General features: G+C 38.7%; 1 pseudogene; it reads left to right on the top strand.

Moving 5' to 3' along the window:
- Positions 1 to 14340: 14340 nt before the first annotated feature.
- On the top strand, positions 14341 to 16514 carry LOC134386509 (eukaryotic translation initiation factor 2A-like; annotated as a pseudogene).
- Positions 16515 to 20940: the final 4426 nt, after the last annotated feature.

The raw sequence follows: 20940 nt of genomic DNA, 5'->3' as shown, positions 1-20940 counted from the left end.
AATCACTGAATATTAATGCTATAGACCACGACATCATTTGCGTAAATGCTGTCTGCTGGGTATTGAGGTTGGTGTGCTCTTTGCAGAAGACAAAGGGGCAGAGAGTGGAACAGATGCACCAGATACACCAATGCATCTTAATTTATGACATCCTCATGAAAGACCTTGTGCTGTGATTTCAGATTTTATTACAAATAATTTGGAGATAAAGGAACTAGGTAATTATCTTTTCTCCTACAGTTAGTCTCTCTCAAAGGAAGAGGGTTCATTTGTGGACTGCCATTGTGATGCTCTCAGGAGAGTGACACTCTTTTTATGAAGTGGGGGTGGGGCGAGAAAGAAAAAGGAAGCATTCCTGAAAGTCAACATTGTGCCTTGAATAGATTTGGCTATTAGCATGTTGTCAGACACCTGTTAAAGAGCAACTCACCCCCCTACACACACACTTGATTGAAGGAGCAGGTGATTCTATGGCAGATTTCAAATGGTACTTTTTTAAAAAGTGAGTCAGTGTTGAAGTATAAAACTCATTTTGTCAAGTCAATGTTATAAACATATGTTGAGCTTGTACTATGTACAAGGCACCAGGTTTCCTTTCTTTGGTATCTTAACCAATTTTTGCCATCTTCCAGCCATCTCTACTGGATACCCTCCCAGTAATTATGGTCCACAAAATTGCTTGCCTTCTTGACCTTCCATTGCATAAATTGTTCTTGATCGGCTGATTTAAAATGTCGTGCATTTGATCAATATATATTTGAGTACATAGCATATGCCAGACCTTGTACTAGATACTGAGTATGTAAAGGCTCATCTTCTGTACTAAAGCAGCTCACTATCTAGTAGGGATGACAGTCAACAAATGTTTATTGAGCAATTACTATACATCAGGAATTGTCAGGGTATGGAGGTGCAGCAATAAATAACGCTGACAATCACTGCCCTCAAGCCACTTTTTTTCTAGTGAAGGGAGGCAATAAATTGGTAACCAAATGAATAAGAAGACATCAGGTACACAGGTAAAATAAGGCAATATGAGAGAGAGTGACTGACAGTTATTGGGCATGATTAGGGTTGGGGCAGGTCTGCTTTATTTTTAAACATAAAAGATCTATCTGTAAAAGCAACAACTGATCTGATACCTGAATAGTTAGAGGGAGGAAGCCACATGAAGCATCTGAAGCAATACCAGTCAAAGAGTAGAAATAACAAATGCAAAGTTCCTGAGACTGAGTGTATAAGCATTCACATAACTTGATCGGGAGGAGATAAGTCCTAAGCACTATGTAGTTTATAGACATAATGGATGAAGACAAAACAGAGCCCCCGACTAAGATGCTGCATTGGGGAAAGGGCTGAGGAAGTTGGCAGAAAGAATAGAACTCCACTGAGTCTTTTTTGTGTCGAAGCCCACAACTTGGGAGAGATTGAGTATTCACAGAGAACATAGCATATGCAGAGACCTTAAAGAGAGATGTCAGAAAGCAAGACAATTACTGAGAATTGAATTTTGTGTGTATGTGGCTAGATTATCAATTGTGGGAGGGAAGTGTCAGAATACAAAGGGGTGAAAAGGGGAGATTAGGGCTAGATTGAGAAGAACTTATGTGCTGAATTGTGGAGCTTTTGATGCAAGGGCAGAATCAGACTTCTGCTCTAGAAACATGTGGATGATCTGAAGGAAAGGACAACACAACATGCTAACACATGAACTCCCTGTTTGGGGGGACATCTCTCACGTACGCTTTAATAATAACTCAAATTCCTTTGACGCTCACCACAGTGGCTTACCAAGGATCCACCAGGGATTCAATAAAGAATGCCCACACTAATCCATATTTCTCTCTCCTTTCCCTTGTCAGTGTTATTTGTTCACAAATAGTTCAGAGTACTCATCACTACCAATGTGTACATTGTTCCTTGAGAAAATGCTCAAATTGACCCCCGGGCAGGGGCTTCTACTGGCAATTCTAACAATGCCTCCCCTGACAATGTCAGAGCTGAGCTACATTTCCAGGAGCAGGGATTGAAGATCCCCGCACAAAGTCACATTTAGTATCAAACTGTAACCACCATGCCTCCCTCTGTCTCTCAGAAACTCTCTTGAGAACCACTTCCTCATTCTGTGCTTGAAGCTCCTGTCTTCATAATCCCAAATACTAATTGCTAATATGCATTATGTACATACTCTGTTCTAAGCTCTATGCTACATTCTAAACATGGAGGATTTTACATCAGTCTCAAATGCCCTTATGGTGCATCATGCCCATCTAACAAATAAGAAACAGAACTCAGAAGGAGTAAGCTAGTTGCCTGGGTTTCACAACCAGCAAATGACTGGGTTTAATTTGGTACCCAGGCAGGCTGACTGCAGAGCCCAGTGTATAACCATTGTGATATCCTGTCTTTCCAGAGACCTCAGGGATGAGTCTGTGGGGTTGGAGCAAAGCAACATCACCTACATTGTTGTCATTCTCTCTGTGTGTCTCCAGGTGCCTACTAAAGCCCCTTCTTCCAAATATAAATACTTCCTGATGGTCAATCCACCAGGTACCATGACACATTCAATGGCATTATCAGTTTGGGCTGCTACAAAAAAAAATATCATTTTCTGGATAGGTTAAACAACAATTATTTCTCATAGTTCCAGAGGCTAGGAGGTCTAAGATCAAGGTGCCAGCAGACCCCAAGTCATCTGCCAAGGGCTGAGGGCTTGTTACCTTGTTTATAGGCAGCCACCTTCTTGCTGTGTCCTCTCATGGCCAAGAGAGTTATCATCTCTCTCCTATTTTTCTTTAATAAGGTCACTAATCACATTCATGAGAGTTCCACCTCATGACCTAATTACTTCTCAAAGATCCCACTTCCGAATACCATCCCACTGGGGGTTAGACTTCAACACATGAAGTTTCAGAAACCCAAACTTATAGGCCATAGGACCCAAACATTCTTAACTCATGGTTTATTTAGGCTCAAGAGAGAAACATCTTATACATCATTCTTCAGTTGGACACTTATTAGTCAGATCTCTTTAGAGATTTCAGACTCCCAAGAGAAACAGATTACAGAATATATGGCTTTTCTTTTCTATAATATCATTCTACCAGAACTAACTTTAAATTGATTGTACCTAGTCTTTTTTGTAAGCTTCTCTATTTTCCTGCCCCTGGATTATGGGAGATACTCACAAGGGATGAAACAACTCATTAAAGGCCATTGTCTAGTGGAAACGGTTTGGTGTGTTGGAAAAACCTGAACTCTGCTCCACACTCACACCACTTTGATTATCATGGAAAAGATGCAATAGCTCAGCAGGAGATAAGATCCAGGGATGTATTGTTCTCCTAGTTTCTTGTCCTCTTTGGCCATTTTAATTTCCTACTCCCTATGCCAACCAATATTACCAATGGTAATATTAGCAGCCAAAGCCAGAATTTTAACCACTTTTCTGAAACCCAGCCAGTAGCTAGCATCGTCACTTTCTTTTTTTCTAGGCTTCCATGTTTAATTGCCTGGTGAGTAAGTGTCCAGGTACTGTTGTGAGTGACAGCCTCCTGTTCTGCCAATGCTGCAAAATTGCCTCTGAGACACCGATAGGCATTGCCAGGGTCATCAAAGATATCCCCATGTCACCTCACTGCCAGAGCACCCAACTCTGAGTCCATTTCTGTGTTTCGTTTCAGGTAGTGGATACCTGACCTGATCAACCATGCATTAATGCAATAAAGAAAATGGTGCAAATTTCGATGCTGCCTCCATAAGTAGGCACCCGTCACTACTAAGTCCTATGGTATTCCAAAACAAGTATCTTTTGTGTTGAGTGGTCTTTTCTTAGAAGTGCCTGGAGCTTAGGAAATTAGAGTTAATCTGTGATATGGGGACCTAAAGATGTTTGGATACGTACAGCTTACAGTATATGTAGAAGAAAGGCAGGAGATGAAACTGTAGTGGAAGAAAGAGGATATATTTTGAAGTGGCATTTAAGACCGGTCAACAAGATGGAACTGTGCAATAAGGGTAATGGGAAACCACTGAAGAATTCTATGGAGAGAAATGACACGCTCAATTTTGCTTTAAAAAATTGTTCTAAAAATGTGGAGAATGGATAGGAAGAGAATAAGAGAAAATAAAAGAAACAAAGAAAAGTTGGTAGGTGGTTGCAGCAGTCTAGATAATGAATGATGATAGTGGACTAGACCAAGATTGCAACAGAAGAGACGGATAGAAGATGTACAGTATATGTAAGGGGTAGAATCAAGAAAATTTGGTTATTGATTGAATGTAGATGTAGCAAAGAAAATAAAGACCAAGATGATTGCAAAATTTCAAGTGTGGGAAACTGGGTGGAAAGCGAGAGTATTTTCTGATGGCTCAGAGGTAATGAGTTTAACTTTAGACATTTGAATTTTAAGAGATGTCCACTAACAATTTGTTTTTATGGACCTGGAACTCAGTAGGGTTTGGACTGGATCTAAATATGTAAAAGATGTTGACATAGAAAGCTAAAAATAGTACTTCAAACCTTAAGAATAGGATGTATAGAGTAAAATGAAAGAAAAAAAAGAACTGTCTTTATCTATGTAGGATAGGCTCTATGCAACAACCACACTTATATGGAATATTGAACCAAGACCTCTCCCTGGCTTGACATTAGGTAGATTGACAGCTAGATAAATAGAAACAAAGAGGAGATTAAGAAGGGACAGCAAGAAGGTAAAAGGAAAGCGTGTAGAGTCACAGAATCAGAAGGAGGGGAGTGTTTCCTGGAGGAGAGTGTAGTAAATATTGTACATCAGTTTGAGAGTTTACTCAGAAAAAGAAACAAAAGTGCCCATTTGATTAGAATGCAGTGATGTTTGGTGACTTTAGTGAGAACGGTTACAAAAAAAATGGTAGCATTAAAATTGGAATTGTACTGGGTTGAAAAATCAATGTGAAATGAGGACATGGAGGTGGCCAGTCTGGGCAGTGTATTTGAGAAGAGTAGTGCTAGCAGTGAGTAGAGGTGGCTGGTAGCTGGAAAGGGATGGGAGCTCAAGAGGAAGTTTTGGGGGCTGTGTGATTGTGTTTCAAATGAGAAAGATGAGCAAGTTTTATGTCTGGTGAAATGTGGCTGTAAAGGGAGGAATGTTGAAGATGCAAGTGGGAGAATGACACATCACCGAGGTCCCTGAGAAGGCAGGGGGATTATTGCCCTTATGAAGAAAGAGGTAAGCCTCATCATTTTAACAATGGGAAAGAAGGAAAGGCTGGTAGAGTGGATTTGTAAGTTTAGTGACAGATACCTGAAGAATTTCTACGAGCTTCAAGAGCTTCTGATTTCCCTTTAATGTAGAGGAAATAGCATCTTCTAAGTGTGAAGACAAAATTCTAAAATTGGAGAAGAATCAGAAAAGTTTAAACTAGTTGTTATGAAGAAAGAACTGAGACATGCCAGGCAGAGTTGAATTTTCTGACTCCAGTCCCTGAACTCTTTCCACCAAACCACTGTGCCTCCCAAGAGGCCTCTTGCAGAACCATGGCAGAAGCCAAACCCTCCAAATTAAGAGCAAACAATGCTTTCATTTGCAAAGCAGAATGTGCTTGTACTGACATTTGATTAATCGTAGAATCATTTTTACAGCCTTATCCTCCTTCTCTGCTCACTCCTTCACTCTCTAGTCTAATAAAACTGTGACTATCATTTCTGCCAAATGTGTTAATCCTAACAGGAACACATTCATGAGTGAGTGAATTATGCTCAGACAAAATGTCCTCGTATCAGCACGTGCCATCATCATCCATTTCCTGGGCTGGCCTTCCAGTGGGTCTGACGCCTCCCCCACTCATCGCCTCGTTCCCATTGCCTCTCTCCTAGCACCCACACTGTAAGACATCATTATACATCATTGCTTAGCAGCGCTTTTGAGGACCTGAGAGGGCATTGTTTTCAGCAGCTTGATCTGATCTGATCTCAACCATTCATCTCATGCCGCAGGGGATCAGGTTGCAGTTTAATACAGAATAAGGAAACACTCTATAAAATAGAGGTGACACTGTGAGGCCATAAGCCACCTGACACAGGTAGTATTTGATAGGAAGTTGGAAGATCACTGATGGGAAAACACAGAAGCTATTTCTGAGCTAGAGAGAAAGAAATTGAACTAAGTTACTTCACAAGTCTCTTTTTTGATTCAATCATTATAATATCAGGCAAGTTGTTTAAAATAAATGCAAAAGTGTTGTACATGAGGACGCTGAAGAATTCATAAATATTAAGGTTCTCAGAAATAACAGGGGGATGAGGTAACAGTATGGCCAAGGATTTGGGCAACCTGGGTTTAAACCCCAGCCTGTTTATTTGCTAGCTGAATGACCTTAAGCAAGTTACCTAACATTCCTGACACCATTTTCTACTCTACACAAAAAAGAAGAAATCTATTTTGATTGTTGTTCTAAGGCTGCTTTGTCCCATATAGTAGCCACTATATGCATGTAGCTATTAAAACTTAAATCAGTTAAGATTAAATAACATTGAAAATCAGTTTTCCGGTTGGGCTAGCCACATTTAAAGTACTCAATAGCCACACGTGACTGCTGGCTGTCATGTTAGACAAGACAGGCATAGAACATTTCCATCATCACAGAAAGTTCCATTAGACAGCATAGTTTTAAGAATTAGAGATAATTGACAAAAAAAAAAATGTCCAGCACATTTTAGATACTCATATAAGATAGCTAATTTTTTATTAATTATAATTAATTTTTAAGACTATGCATTAAAATCTGTACTGTGTGTTAAATATATTTACTCCCATTCTATAGATGAGGAAACAAAAGATTAAAAGAGATTAAATATTTACCCAGGGTTATAAAGATTGTAAGCTCTTATTTTTAGAAATGTCTTCAAAACCACAGAGGAGAAATTTATCAGAAATTGGTTTCAAACAGTCATTAATAAGACCACTAATTTGTGCTGTTATATGCCTGACAGTGCACTTTCATATACCCTGAGACTAGAGGATAAACTCCAGCTGTGGTGAAAGGAAAGGTAGAGAATTTTGAGGGTTTCATACAAGAAAGAGAAGAACAGGGTAGGGGAAGTCTTGTATGTAAAGAAAATAAGGGGTAAAGTAGATGGCTTCTACATTCTGTAAACTTGGATGGTAGGATTCTGAAAGGTCTCATGTTACATGTTCTATTCTGTTGGAGATAATTGGAAGATAGAGTTATTTATTTCAAGAAATACAGGGTTGTTGGTTTTTTTCTGTCTTTGCCAATCAATACCTGCCTCTTTGAGGAGACCTATGTTCTGAGTAACAGGTGGAGAGCAGCAATTTTATCTTGAAAACAAAGAAATAGTTTGGGAAATAGGTGCAAATAGATGAGTGTAGGATCTTATCAACAGGACAAATTGTGCTCCTGAGAAGTGCTCTCTGTCTGCCCAAGTCCTATGCTTCAGACCTTTATCTAATATTTTCAAAAGAAATAAACCAAGACATTCAAGTAATAAGTACAACAATGCCGTCTTAAACACATGCCTGCTTAAAAAACAACAGAAACAACAACTACAAAGCAAAAACCCTCAGACAGATACATGAATAAATTAGTATAGTGTATTAGTCCATTTTTGTGTTGCTATAATAGAATACCTGAAACTGGGTGATTTATAAGGAAAATGAAATATATTACTTACAGTTTCTGAGGCTGGGAAGTCCAAAGTCTATCTGGTGGTGGTGACAATAACCCAGGGGTCTCACATTGCAAGATGGTGGACGTAGAGAGGGCAGAGAGAGCAAAAGGCAGAATCTCTTCTTCATTTAAAGCCCTTGGAACCACACCCCTGACCACCATTTTTAATCAATTCACTACTGCACGGTCCTACAATCCAATCACCTCTTTAAGGCTCCATCTTTCAATTACCATAATAGGATTTCCCACCCTCTTAATAGTCACAGTGGGGGCTAAGTTTCTGATACATAAAACCTGGGGGACACAATTCAAGCTTCTGGGAGTTTTGGGGGGTGTATTAGTCAGGGTTCTCCAGAGAGACAGAATCAATAGGATATATTATAATTATATGAGAGGGATTTATTAGGGGAATTAGCTCACGTGACTGTGAGGTATCATGATAGGTCATCTATAAACTGGATGCCAATAGCATAGCTCAGTCCAAGTCCGAAGCCCTCAAAACAAGGGAAGCTGATGGTGTCCTTGGTGTGAGTCCTGGAACCCAAAAGCTGAAGAGTCTCCAGCTCTGATGTCTATAGACAGGAGAGAAAAGTATATCCCAGCTCCAGCAGATCAAGAGGGAACTTCACCTTTTTCCTCTGCCTTTTGTTCTCTCTGGACCTCCAGTGAATTGGACGGTTCCCACCCACACTGAAGGTGAATCTTTCCCACCCAGTCCACTCAGACTGTCATACTAATCTCTGCTGGAAACACCCTCATGGGCACACCTAAAAAGATAGCTTTACTGAGTTTCTCAGCATTTCTTCATTTAATCCAATTGACACCTACAATTAACTTTCACAGGAGGACATTATTCAATCCACTACATATAGCATTTTAACAGTTACTCATATTGGAAAAGATAACCTAGATTATACAACAATAATATATCAAGCAATCTCAGCATTTTAAGGTGGAAAAAAAATTGATTTCTCACTCAAATCACAGCTAATCTAAAACTGAGTTAACGTAACTTTCCTTGGTGAGTCTCTTCCAGATAGTGACTAAGGGATCCAACATCTGGAATTTTGTATTTTGCGAAGCCTAGAGAGTCATGTAAGATACTTTCAGAGGCTGAGCCTGTCCACTTTCCATTCACCAGAACTCAGTCACAAGGTCCACAACTCAACTGTAAGAGTTCTGCCATATGTTGCTTTGTTGGGGGTCCAAGTGGGATGAACACATGGTCTTGTCTCTGAAGAGGTCACAAATCATGTTTAACCCATAAACATCTGCAAGCTATTCACTTATTTAAAAAATAGCCCCTTTGCTTTTAAATGAACAGTCATTTTTTATATTTTTCCAACTTTTCTACCATCCTCACCCTTATCAGATGGGCTTGATTCCTACTTCATTGAGAATATCAATCCCAGAAGACAATTTTTTCACTGTTTCTTTCAGCCTGCTGTTCTCCCTTTCAGAAAAGCAGTTAGATCTCCTCATACATGAAGCTGAATCCTCTGTATGAATTATTGATCTCCTTGGCTTCTTCCAGACCTTGATATACCAATTATTGCCTCTTTTTTCTATAACTTTTCTTCTATGTATTTTTGTCTCATTAGTTTACAAACATGCTCAAATCTCTTTCATCCTAAAAACCCTTCCTTGACATTCAGATTGCATGTCTCCTATAAGTACAGTTCAGTTTCTATATTACCCTTGAGTATAGAATCTTGGAAGAATAATCTGTTGTTCAAATTTATTTCTAAGAATTTGTCTTCATACACATCAAAAATTTAATTACATACATTTTGTGTTTGACTGTTTACTGTTCGTAATCCCCACTAGACTCCAAGCTCTACAGGAGCCTAACTATGTATGTTTTATTCACTCTGATCCCCAATGCTAAGCCCAGGGCTTGACCCATGGTGGCTGCTTAATAAGTATTTGGTGATTCATTAAAAAAATCCAGTGCAATTGATGAAAACTAAGACTATAAATGACATTATCACTGTTAAATGTCATCGATATATTTCTGCCTTTATTTTCCTGAATTGATCTGCTGCATTTCACACCACTGGATGACCCATCTCCTTTAAACTCTTTAATTCTTTGATGACTCTGACCCATCAAAACTCTTAATTTCCTTTCTACCTCCGTGATGGTTTCTTCTCAATCTACTTACTTATCTATTTCATCTTCCTCTATGCACCCCTCAAGTGAAAGTGCTCCCTGGGGTTTTATTCTTGGGCTGCTGATCTCAGTATTCAAATTGCTAAAAGGATGTCATTTATTTTAGAGATTGCTACTGCCACCCATGTGCTGATGCCTCTCCAAATATGTATTAATCCTAGATTTATTTCTTGAGGTGAAATATTTTTGACCAAACCTCCTACTTGATAATCATCATCTTATTCGTGTCATAGTGATGCCTCAAATTCAACTGATCCAAATCTGAATTCGTTCCCCACCCCCACCCAGGTTGATCATCCATCCTTTTTTACTCTGTAGCTCAGACCCATTATTCATACAGTTATCAGACTAAAAACAGAAGACCCTTACCTCCTTTTCCTTACCAGTTTTCTTACCTGTATTTTCCACCCTGGATTACAGAAGGTCTCCTATCAATCTTGCCACCATACCATTTCAGCCAAATCTATTCTTCATACTACAGTCACACTGACCTTTTCAGAAACAACAGCCTAACCATTTCACACTCTGATTTAAATCCCTTCTAAGACCACCCATTGTAGATAATATCCAAAGACTTTAAGATGATTGGATCTTCCATAAATAAATCGCTTCCTGGTCTTATTCCTTTCCTTTTTGTATTTCTAATGATTAGAGGTACATGATTAGAAATATCAGTTTTTTTGTGCTCTCTTGCTTTTTTTTTTTTTTTTTGCTTTAGTAATTTGCTTAAGGAAAATTTAACCCCAGCTAACTCTTCCTCATCCCTGATTGCAGTCTTATCTCGGGCTTCACATCCTGCAGAAAGTCTCTATACTTCTATCCAATCTGCGTTAGTTAGCATTCCTCTCTGCTCATATCATGCCCTACAGATATTTGTGACATTAAATTATATGGAGCAGAATCCTATGGCAAAGCACTTTGGACATGTCATGTGAGTAATATATAACTTTTTGTACTAAGTCATTGAAATTTGGGGGTTAATTTATTACCCACCTAAACTTAGAAAATTCTGAATAAAATGTGGTTAGCATATTGCAAAAGTTGGATGAGACTTAGAAAAGTTAGGTCTCCCTCTGTGTTCACACAGACAAAGCAGAGTTCTTTTATCCTCTCCAGCTCTAATATTCACTGGAGCTATTTTACTAGGAAATGTTCAGAGAGCCAATTTGACTCTAGAAGGAAATGAAGGAAATTATGGGAAACTGCTTTCCCTAAGTACAGCAAACATTTGTAGAATAAATGAGTTTGCAGTTTATAATCTGTTTTTCACTCTAGCAAAGCTGGTGCTGTTCCATCTGAGCTGAGAAACTGCTGGAGCTTGAATTATCCGTGAAGGCTGTGCCTGTTTGTCATGAAGTCTAGCCCACAGAGGATGTGGGTTATACACAGAAACACAAGGACAGTTTGAAGACCCAGCCCTTTGGACACTACTGTACTTTGACGGTTGGAACATCAGGTGCCTTTCCATGTTCGGGAGCCATTCCAGTGTCCCTAGGAGAATAGCATTGAGGAAATGGGTCTTGCAGTGTGTATCAGGGTTTACCAGATATCCCCCAAACGTTTGGGCTCTTTCTGTCACTGTATCTGTCCCATATATAGCCAAACAATAGAAAAGCAGTGGTATGATAAACTTGTTTGTGGAATACTATTTCCAGATGAAAAGACTGCCAACTATTTTTTGAGGAAAAGGGATAAATATACCACATCACATCAATGGTTAGTTCTTCAACAGATGAGAGGGTCTGTAACTGGCTCCATTCCACTGTGAACACTTTTTTTTCTTTTCTTTCCCTATATAAACATGACCGGTAAGGGGATCTTAACCCTTGACCTGGTGGTGTTAGCACCATGCTCTCCCAAGTGAGCTAACTGGCCATCCCTATACAGGGATCCAGACCTGTGGCCTTAGTGTTATCATCACCACACTCTCCCGAGTAAGCCACGGGCTGACCCAGCACTGTGAACTCTTTTGATTTTTGCCATATTTTTTCTCTTGATTAGTGCATATTAGTTGCTTTGGGGCTTTCTAGAATCTAAACTCCCTTCCCATGCTTAGTGAATTCCCTACCACCTGTCCTGGTGGAATTTCCTCTACCTTAGAAGTGAAAAGGCCAGACACAATTTTCTAGCCTTGCTTGCATCTTGGGACTTGGAACATGTCCTGGTCTCAGCTAATCAGATGTGTACAACACTAACTATGAGTGGGGAAGAGAAGCAGGAAGAGACAGGGTCCTCAAAGAATGCATTCTGGGGACCAGGGCAGTGGCAGCAGTAATGTCCATATACCAGCATAGTAGTACCCAAGCCAACCACAGGAGGGATGTAAGCTGGAACGTCCAGCATTCATAAATAATGGGAGCAATGCTTGCCAAACCTGTACCGGGCTTGATTTTGATTAGGGTCCTGGTGGTCTAGTCTTCTTTGTTCTGGATTATTTTGTGCCCCTGGTTCTCTGTTCTTCCTGTCAAACCTGTAATTCCCTAACAGTCTTTTTTTTTTTTTCATTTTTCTTTTTTTTAAATTTTATTTTAAATTGTATGTATTTATGGAGTATAATAAGGTATATCAATACTTTGTGCAATGATCAAATCAGGATCCTTAAGTCAGTGATTCTTAACCAGGGGTGATTCTTTTCCCCTAAGAGACAGTTGACCAAGTCCGAAAGCATGGTTGATTATCACAGTTGGGGCGAGGATACTGCGGTCATCTGGGGGGTAGAAGCCTGGGATGCTGCTAAACATCTTACATTGCACAGGACAGTCCCCACACAATGAATTATGTGGCCCAAAATGTGAATAATGCCAAGGGTGAGGAACCCTGTCAGATTACATGAGGTTGACTGGACTTTAGGATCAACTAATCCAATGGCTTCCTTATTGTATTAGTTCATTTCTGTTGCTCATAACAAACTATCTGGAACAGGGTAATTTGTAAAGAAAATGAAATTTGTTGCTTACAGTTTTGGAGGCTGGGATGTCCAAAGTCCAGAGAATACAGCTGGCGAAGTTCTTGGTGGTGATGACAGTGACCCAGGGGTCTCACATGACAGTAGATGGCAGAACAGAGAGAGAGAGATAACTCCTCCTGCAGTCTCCTTTTAAAGCCCTCAGAACCATGCCCTGACTACCATTTTTAATCCATTCACTAGGGCATGGTCCTACAGCCTAATCAGCTGTTCAAGGCCTCACCTTTCAGCTACCATAATAGGATATTCCACTCTCAACAGTCACAGTGGGGGCCAAGTTTTTAGTGCATAAAACTTGGAGGACACAATGCAAGTTTCAATGCTTTGGTGGTGAGGTAAGGGAGATATTCAATCCCCAGTACTTATTTTCTCAGAGGTTCTTAAAACTGGTAGAGTAGACACTCAAACTGCTTTCCATGTTTTACAGAGACCTTTTGTGTTTAAGTCTTTTTCCATCCAACAAATAGTTATTGTCAGTTCTACACCACTTACATTGCTAGGACAGATTAATAAAAACAAAACAAAACAAACAAAAAAACATGATGTTATCCTTCAGGAGTTTTCACACAAATGGGGAAGAGAGATAACAAATAAGTAAATTTATAAATATCCATAGAGACAAACTTTCCTAAAAATAGTAAAGGCGAAAAGATGTGCTAAATGACAGAAATTAGTGAGAGGAAATCAACCTAAAGAACATGGACTCAGAGACTCCTCTGAAGAGGCAGCCATTTAATCCACAATTAGGGGAAGAGCATTCCAAGTAAAGAAAACAATGTGAAGGAAGGCTTGGCAAATGAAAGAGCTGGATGACTGAAGAACTGAAAGGAAGCCAGTGTTATTTTGGAGCAGTGGGTGAAAGGACAGTAAAAATAGGTAAGATGGGAGGTACAGAAAGAGACCTTCAAGTGTAAAGCTCTGTAGGTTGTGATAAAGAGGTTGTAAATCTTCAGTCTTTGCCGATTCTTTTATTTACTTGTCTTAAGGATTCTCGGGTGATTTAAACATGGAGTTGCTTTACAGTTGCCCAGACGGATTAAAAAGAAAAAAAAAAAATTTATGGGATACTTCACTATGATTACATGTCTTAATTGACAGTTTTATGTCTGATTAATAAAAATGGAGACAATTCATTGTGTATTAGTGTTATTGCTTAATAAAAAAAAATCTTGAAAAGTGTATTCCTTGTGAGGGAAAAGTTTGAAATCTAATCAAGTCTAACTACTTCGTTTTTTGTAAGATGAAATAGAATCACATACAGCAGATACAACTTGTCCAATGTCACACAACTTAGAGAACCAAGTTGAAGATCTGGATCTCCACACGTCTGTCTTGAAGCTCCTTCTACCAAACAGCCCGGCTTAGATGTCATGCAATTGGAGTCTGCGTAGAAGTTAATTAAAGGAGAGAATCTGGTTTTCTTTTTTTAAATAAAGATCCCTCTTGGATTCTGAACTCACTTGAGTGTGTTGCATTTTCCCCATTGCCCAGCACAAATCAAAATTCACTTCAAGAGCTCTTTCCAGGACAAGATGGCACTGTCCATGCAGCCTTTGGCAATCCGAGGATCAGAAAAACTACATAGTAAATGGAACACCACATTTTACAGAAAGTGCCATGTTTCTGAAGTGGTCTGGAGCATTCTCTACAAAGTTTCCGTGTTGAAATCCTTCAAGATGAGGGCTAACAGCTGGGAATATGGGAAAAATTGCAAAGTCTATAACTTTAGTTAAGATGGGACCTTATTTGTCTGGGGCAACAGAGAAAAAGTAAATATCAATGTCACTAACAAGGGACTACTGCGCTCCTTCGACCTTCCGAAGGCAGTTTGCCTTGAATTCTTGCCAAAAAAACACTGTCTTGGCAACATGGCAGCCTTACACTACTTCTAAAAATGGTACAGCTGGAATATCCACTCTACAACTTTATGATTTGAAAACTTAGACGTGTTTGAAATCTTTTATCCAGAATAAAAAGCAAAATTGGTGTCTATTCTGGTAAGAAGATGAAACTGTGTATGCCCACAATTTTAACCATAAACCTCACTTATTTGAAAACAATGATTTTAACACAATTGCAAATAAATTACATTTGTAAAAAATTAATGATTTTATGTTATCATCTGGACTCCAACCATACAAGGTAGCTGTCTGTGTTCCAGGAAATAAAGATGCATCTTCATTTGGTTGATTGTATCAGTAACCCAGCTTTGATGGAGCTCATGTAGCTTTAGCCAATAAAAGTTTCTTTAAATCTGATAAGGTTACAACGCTCTGGAATAAAAATAATTTTTAAAAAAAACAAAAAACTATTGCTGTGTTGGTAATAGCTAGTATAAATGTTGACAAGACAGGAGCTTCCCTACTATGGTCAACAAATACTGTGCTACATTGCAACAAATGGAGAAAGTGCTGTCATGCAATAACCAAAAAGTGGCCCCATTTATGATGTAGTTCGGAATTCTAGTTCTGCTGAGTTTCATGCTGTTTATGGTTTTATGCTGGCCAAAGCAAGAGTTTTCAACTTAAAATATGATCCTGTGTTTGACTTTGGAACTGGTCCTTGTAGTGCAGCCTCCTGTAGCCCTCATGGACATAGAAGAGCATTAGCTTGATTTGGAAATCTGAGGGGATGAATGGAAGTGGGGGATGTTAAAAACTCCAGACTGCTTTCTAAACCAGTGGCTTTTGATTCTACATAAGTGTGTGTGGTGTTCACATGACGAGCATATTTTAACAGCCACATGTGCTCCCAGGTTATATGTTAACAATGGGTACAACAAACTCCCTAACACAATATTCTAGGCTCTGCCTCTCCCTGCCTCTGTCTCTGCTCAGCCTCCTGCTCTTTCTCCACAATTGCCTTGCTTCAGCTCTTCCTAGATAGAGAAGGGATAGAGAAAATAAATCTGGGGAGCCTGAAAAGGAGAAGTCCTGGAGGGGGTAGGAGAACTAAAAGAATTTGTTGTCATAGCCAACAGAAAGAACACAGAATTTCTGTAGGGGAGAGGGTGTCAAATTCAAATACCACAAGTAGGTCAAAGTAATATGAGGTTTGGCATCTATGAAGCTATTGGTAACTTTAGTAAAAACAATTTTCTAATAATAATAATAATAATGGGTACAAGATTTGGCATTATACTGGTTCTATCTTGCACTAGTGTGATGTGCCATCAGTTATAGAACTATGGTAGGTTTCTTTGTGGCCATTTTTGGATAGAATAATTTACAAACAGTTCTAATTGAAGAACCCAGTGAGGAACATAAAGTTTCAGCAGCTTATAGAACACCAGCTTTAAGAAATAAGCCAGTCAGCAATTCCAAACTGCATGTAAAGGAACCACCTCAGAATATGAAACAACAACCAGGAAACGATAAGCCATTACCAAAAACAGCCCTTAAAAAAAATCAGAGGAAGCATGAAGCTAAGAAATCTGCAAAGCAGGAAGCAAGAAGTGATAGGAGTCCACATTTGGCACCTGTTCCTGCCACACATGGCACACCACAAAACACTATCTCTCAGCCAACTTCTGAAACTCTGAGATAGACAAAAAAATTAAGAACCTAAAGAAGAAACTGCAAGCAATCAAACAACTGAAAGAACAAGCGGCAAATGGAAAACAACTAGAAAAAAGCCATTTGGAGAAAATTCAAAAATAGATAGAGCTCTTGTCCAGGAACTGGAAGATTTGAAATTGGGTATTTAAAGATTCACAGAAAGGAAGTTGGTTGCCAGATATCAATCAGTGAAAATGCATCTTCTATTAAACCCATTGGTGTACACGGAATATCTATGTGCCCACATGTAATGTTGAACTACAGTTTAAATGGTTACATTTATCCAAGATTATGTATATGTGTGAAATTATTTAATTATGTCCATTAAATTGACATTTATATTTTGCATTCTATATCACATCAATACATGATATAAAAAAATACATGAATGCTTTTTAGCTAAGTTTGACAGATTGAAAGACAGATGTCATTGTTTTTGGTAGGGGACAGTATTTACCGTATAAATGAATAAAGACATTTAAATTTTTAAAAAATTACCTCAAGAATTACCTTTTTATTCTGCATAATCAATAATCATTGCCATCAGATTTAAGGCTCAGCTTTACCTTTGGTATATACTTGATTCAAATGTCTGCCCTGGAGGGTTTTGGGTCAATAAACTACGCAGCAGGTGGTCATTAATTTCCATCCTATCACCCATGTGTGGAGTCTATGCTAGGGTCCAAACTGCTTTTCCTTTAGCTGACAACAACAACAAAAAATGTTCCCACCTTGATGCCTCTGAACTGAATTTGTAACTGCTGGTAATTAATGTAAGTATTTTTTTCTATACTTGATAAACACAAGATAAATAAACTTTCAAAGGAGGCCAATCTGGTCAGGGACTAGTTATGGGAAACTTTTAAATATCCGTTTCCTGCTGCAGGTAAGCAGGCCCTTGTATGGACATCTGGACTACCCTGGTTGAATTCTGGAAAACTACTACATGAGGAGAAATGCCTCTGATTGATCTGAGATTAAATCCTAACTTTTATATTTACTACTTGCGAGTCCTTGAAACACTTCTTAAGTGCTCTAAAGTTGCATTCCCTCGTTCATTAATGAAAAGATGCTAATATATCTTTTCATTTACAATGGAAAGATGACAATATTCAAAATGATTCTAACATTTATTGATCCCTTAGTTTCTACATGCTTGATGCCTCTCTATGTAGTGAAAGGAATCAATACGAGGTATGTATTAACATCTTGATTGCAAAGGTAAAGAAAAATGAGTGACTTGCCCAAGATCATCACATAACTGGAAAATAACAAATAGATCATATTCCAAAGCTTTGTTTTTTTTGACCTGTATAAAGTCTATGAAGTTGTAGTCCAGCTATTCTATTCTCTCTCTCTCTCTCTCTCTCTCTCTCTTTTCTGAAAACTGAGTAAACACTGAATTTCAGAGCAATGAAAACGGCAAAGCTATTGCATGACCTAACAGGGTAGATAGCCTCCACCTCGTTTTCCATTCCAATGTAGTTTTATAAAAATCATGTGCCTTAAGAGGAAATTTTATTTTATTTTATTTGCTTTTTAAATTATTGGAGATTAACTGAGCCTCATGTGAGTTTGCCCGGAAATACGTATGTTCTAGGAAGCTTCTGATAGGCCTAGAATCGTTCAGTGCTCTTCTGGTTATGCACCTGCAGCCTCAGTGTCACATCATTGTTTTCTCCTTCATCGTCCTTTCCCTCACATACAATCAATTAACAAGCCAGGTTGAAACTAGCTCCTAACCACCTCTGAAGTCCACCCCCTGCTCTCCCTTACTGCTGCCACCACGGGTCCCAGTTACTGTTACCTCTCTTTCACAGTCACTACTAAGGAGATTTCCTGTCTCGGTCTTTCTCTCTTTCTATCATTCCTATGCTGCAGCCAATCATTCTCCTGCATAAAGCCACTCTGTGGTTTCTAATTGCTCTCAGATCAAGTTCCAGCATGTTCTACCACCATGTGCTTGCCCCCCCCCCTGCCTGCCCTTCACACAGTCTCAGAAACACAACCAGGTTCTACCAGCAGTGAAAGAGAACAATAAAAATGTGTAAATGTTTATTACTTTCTCTACTTGTTTCAACATATGAAGGGCAACGTTCTGAGAATATGTGCCCCTCCCAGATATAACACTACACAGATCATTTCCTCTTTCTCAAACATTACTCTTTGGATATCACACACATTCCAACTCTTCCCTTTCTATTAATTCTGTGTATTAGTCAAGACTCTTTGGTTTGTAAGTCATAGAAACCCAGTTCAAACCGTGGTATAATGATAACAAAAACCACATTATATAGGGGTCACTCCCTACCCCTCTTCTCCAGGAGTTGCGTGACCCCCCATCCCTCTCTGATAGGGGGATGGATCTAGGGTTCCTATGTATGCCCCCATGCCTCCTTCCCCACCAGCCCTGGGCGATAGTAGATTAATACAAGGTGAACATCTAACCCAATGAACCAAGCATTTTCTTTTCCCCAAGACCTTAGAATTACAACCAAATAGAAATAGCATGTATTTCTACTTGGCTGAGTCCGAACATAAAATCTCTGGTGTGGGGGAGTGGCTACATCTTCTGTCATGTGTACCAGAGCAGAGAAAGACAATCTAGAAGAATAAAGAAAAGAAGGAATTAGTCACACTGAAAAAATCAAACATTTTTTTTTTAAAAAAACAGGAATAAGAAGCAGGAGGGATTTCCATATCCTTCTAGTACCTCTGACCCATTTTTCCTGAAGTTCAGAAGCATTTTTGCATTGGGTTAAAACATCCATCCCCCCCGTTTGTCTGCTTAAGTTCTCAAATTTATTTCTATTACATTAAACGAAAGTGCACAACAATATATTGTCTGTCTGCTATGTGATATGTAATATATATGTCTACTATATGTAAGTGTGTATGTATTTATATGCATATGTACATGTATGCATACACACACATCCATATACATATATACACACATATACACACAGAATCTCATCATAACTGAAAAGCTTGTTTTGATTTCCTTTTTACGTATAAAAAATATGAGATTTATAAAAGCTGTATTACATTTCCAAGACCTCACAGCTAATCACTGTGCAATCAAACATGAAATCAAGGTATTTTTGACTCTTGAGTGCATGCTTTTCCAACTTTTCTTTGTTTCCCATCTCTATTCATTTGGATACCAATGTCAGACAATTGTTCATTTATTCATTCGTTCATTCACCTGTTAAATATATACTTGTTTTCTTCTCTATGGCAGACACTATGCAGGCAATTTTCTCACAAAATTTTTTGACAATTTGAGAATACTGTTGGAGACAGTTCTCCATGTATCTCTCATATTTCTGCATGTCTTCTATTAGCCACTGTTCTGGATTAGCTTTTCAAGAATGTTTGTGTAGCAAAGAGCTTGGAAGATAGAGTTAGTATCTTCCTCCAGAGTAGGGAAGATTTGTTTCCTAGCCAGTATAATAAAGATAATGTCTCCCTCTGGGGCAAATGTTGGGTATGTTTGCTTGCAGTACTTTTTAAAAGATTGAAGTTTTCTAAGCTCAGGGTTCCTCTGCCATAATGAAGCCCATTGAGTGTATAGCACCTACCGGGGCCTCTCCATATCACCCTTGGGACTTGGGGACAAGAAAAAACAATGTGAACATAAAAATCATGTTGCCTGCTGTGCTGCGAGTAATAAAATATTTTGCCTCTGACCCAGGAGTCTCATTTCTCCTGCCAACATCTATGTGTGGAAAGTTAACTTGTTAACTTACAAAAGAAAAAAATATCAGAATCTTCACAGTTCTTGACAAATATGACTAACATAATAGATACAAATTAACAATGATAGACAGTACAACTTGATTCACCAATGTTCACACAAACTTAAAAGTAGTAGAGACAATATTTGAATTTAGATCTACCTTACTTCTAAGCTGTCAAAGAAAATATAAAGGCATTAAAGGAGGGGAACAGAATTAATAAAACAGACAGACACCCTTAATCAGTCAGCTTTGTGCTGCTACATATTAGGTGCATGATGAGAACTTGTAGAATGGCTGGGTTTGTAAAATATCTCAGAGCCTGGTACAGGGATTAGTGAGAAGCTAGTAGTGTAGAGAAATGATCTTAGAAGTTTTAAGAGACCTGGGAGTCAAACAGCCCTAGGTTCAGATCTGATGCTCTGCATGACACTGAATAATTTATTTAACGTGCTCGAGCAGTAATTTCCTCATCTCTAAGGCAAGAATAATCAATTCTATCTCACAAGAGTGTCAGAAGCATTAAACAAGGTGATGTATAGAGCATTTAGCATGAAGTGGCACACATAGAAAGTACTCATTAAATGACAGATATTAGTATTCTTAATAAGTCCTCAATAAAGTTTGGATGAGTGAGTGAGTGATTTTTCTACATCAATCTACTGCACCTTAACTATCGGATTACTTACTACTAATATCTTCCCAGTAGTCCACAATGTAATCAGGTTTATAAACACAGAACACTCCCTGAACCATCGCAGCCTTAAGGGCTAAAGAGGACCCTGATTTTAAGTGCGGTGGATAATAATGGTTGCTTTCTTACAACAAAAATATC

Source organism: Cynocephalus volans, chromosome 9 (assembly GCF_027409185.1).
Source record: "Cynocephalus volans isolate mCynVol1 chromosome 9, mCynVol1.pri, whole genome shotgun sequence".
Taxonomy (NCBI): Eukaryota; Metazoa; Chordata; class Mammalia; order Dermoptera; family Cynocephalidae; genus Cynocephalus; species Cynocephalus volans.
Note: the sequence above shows the minus strand (reverse complement) of the source record. Positions and strands in the feature narration are given on the sequence as shown.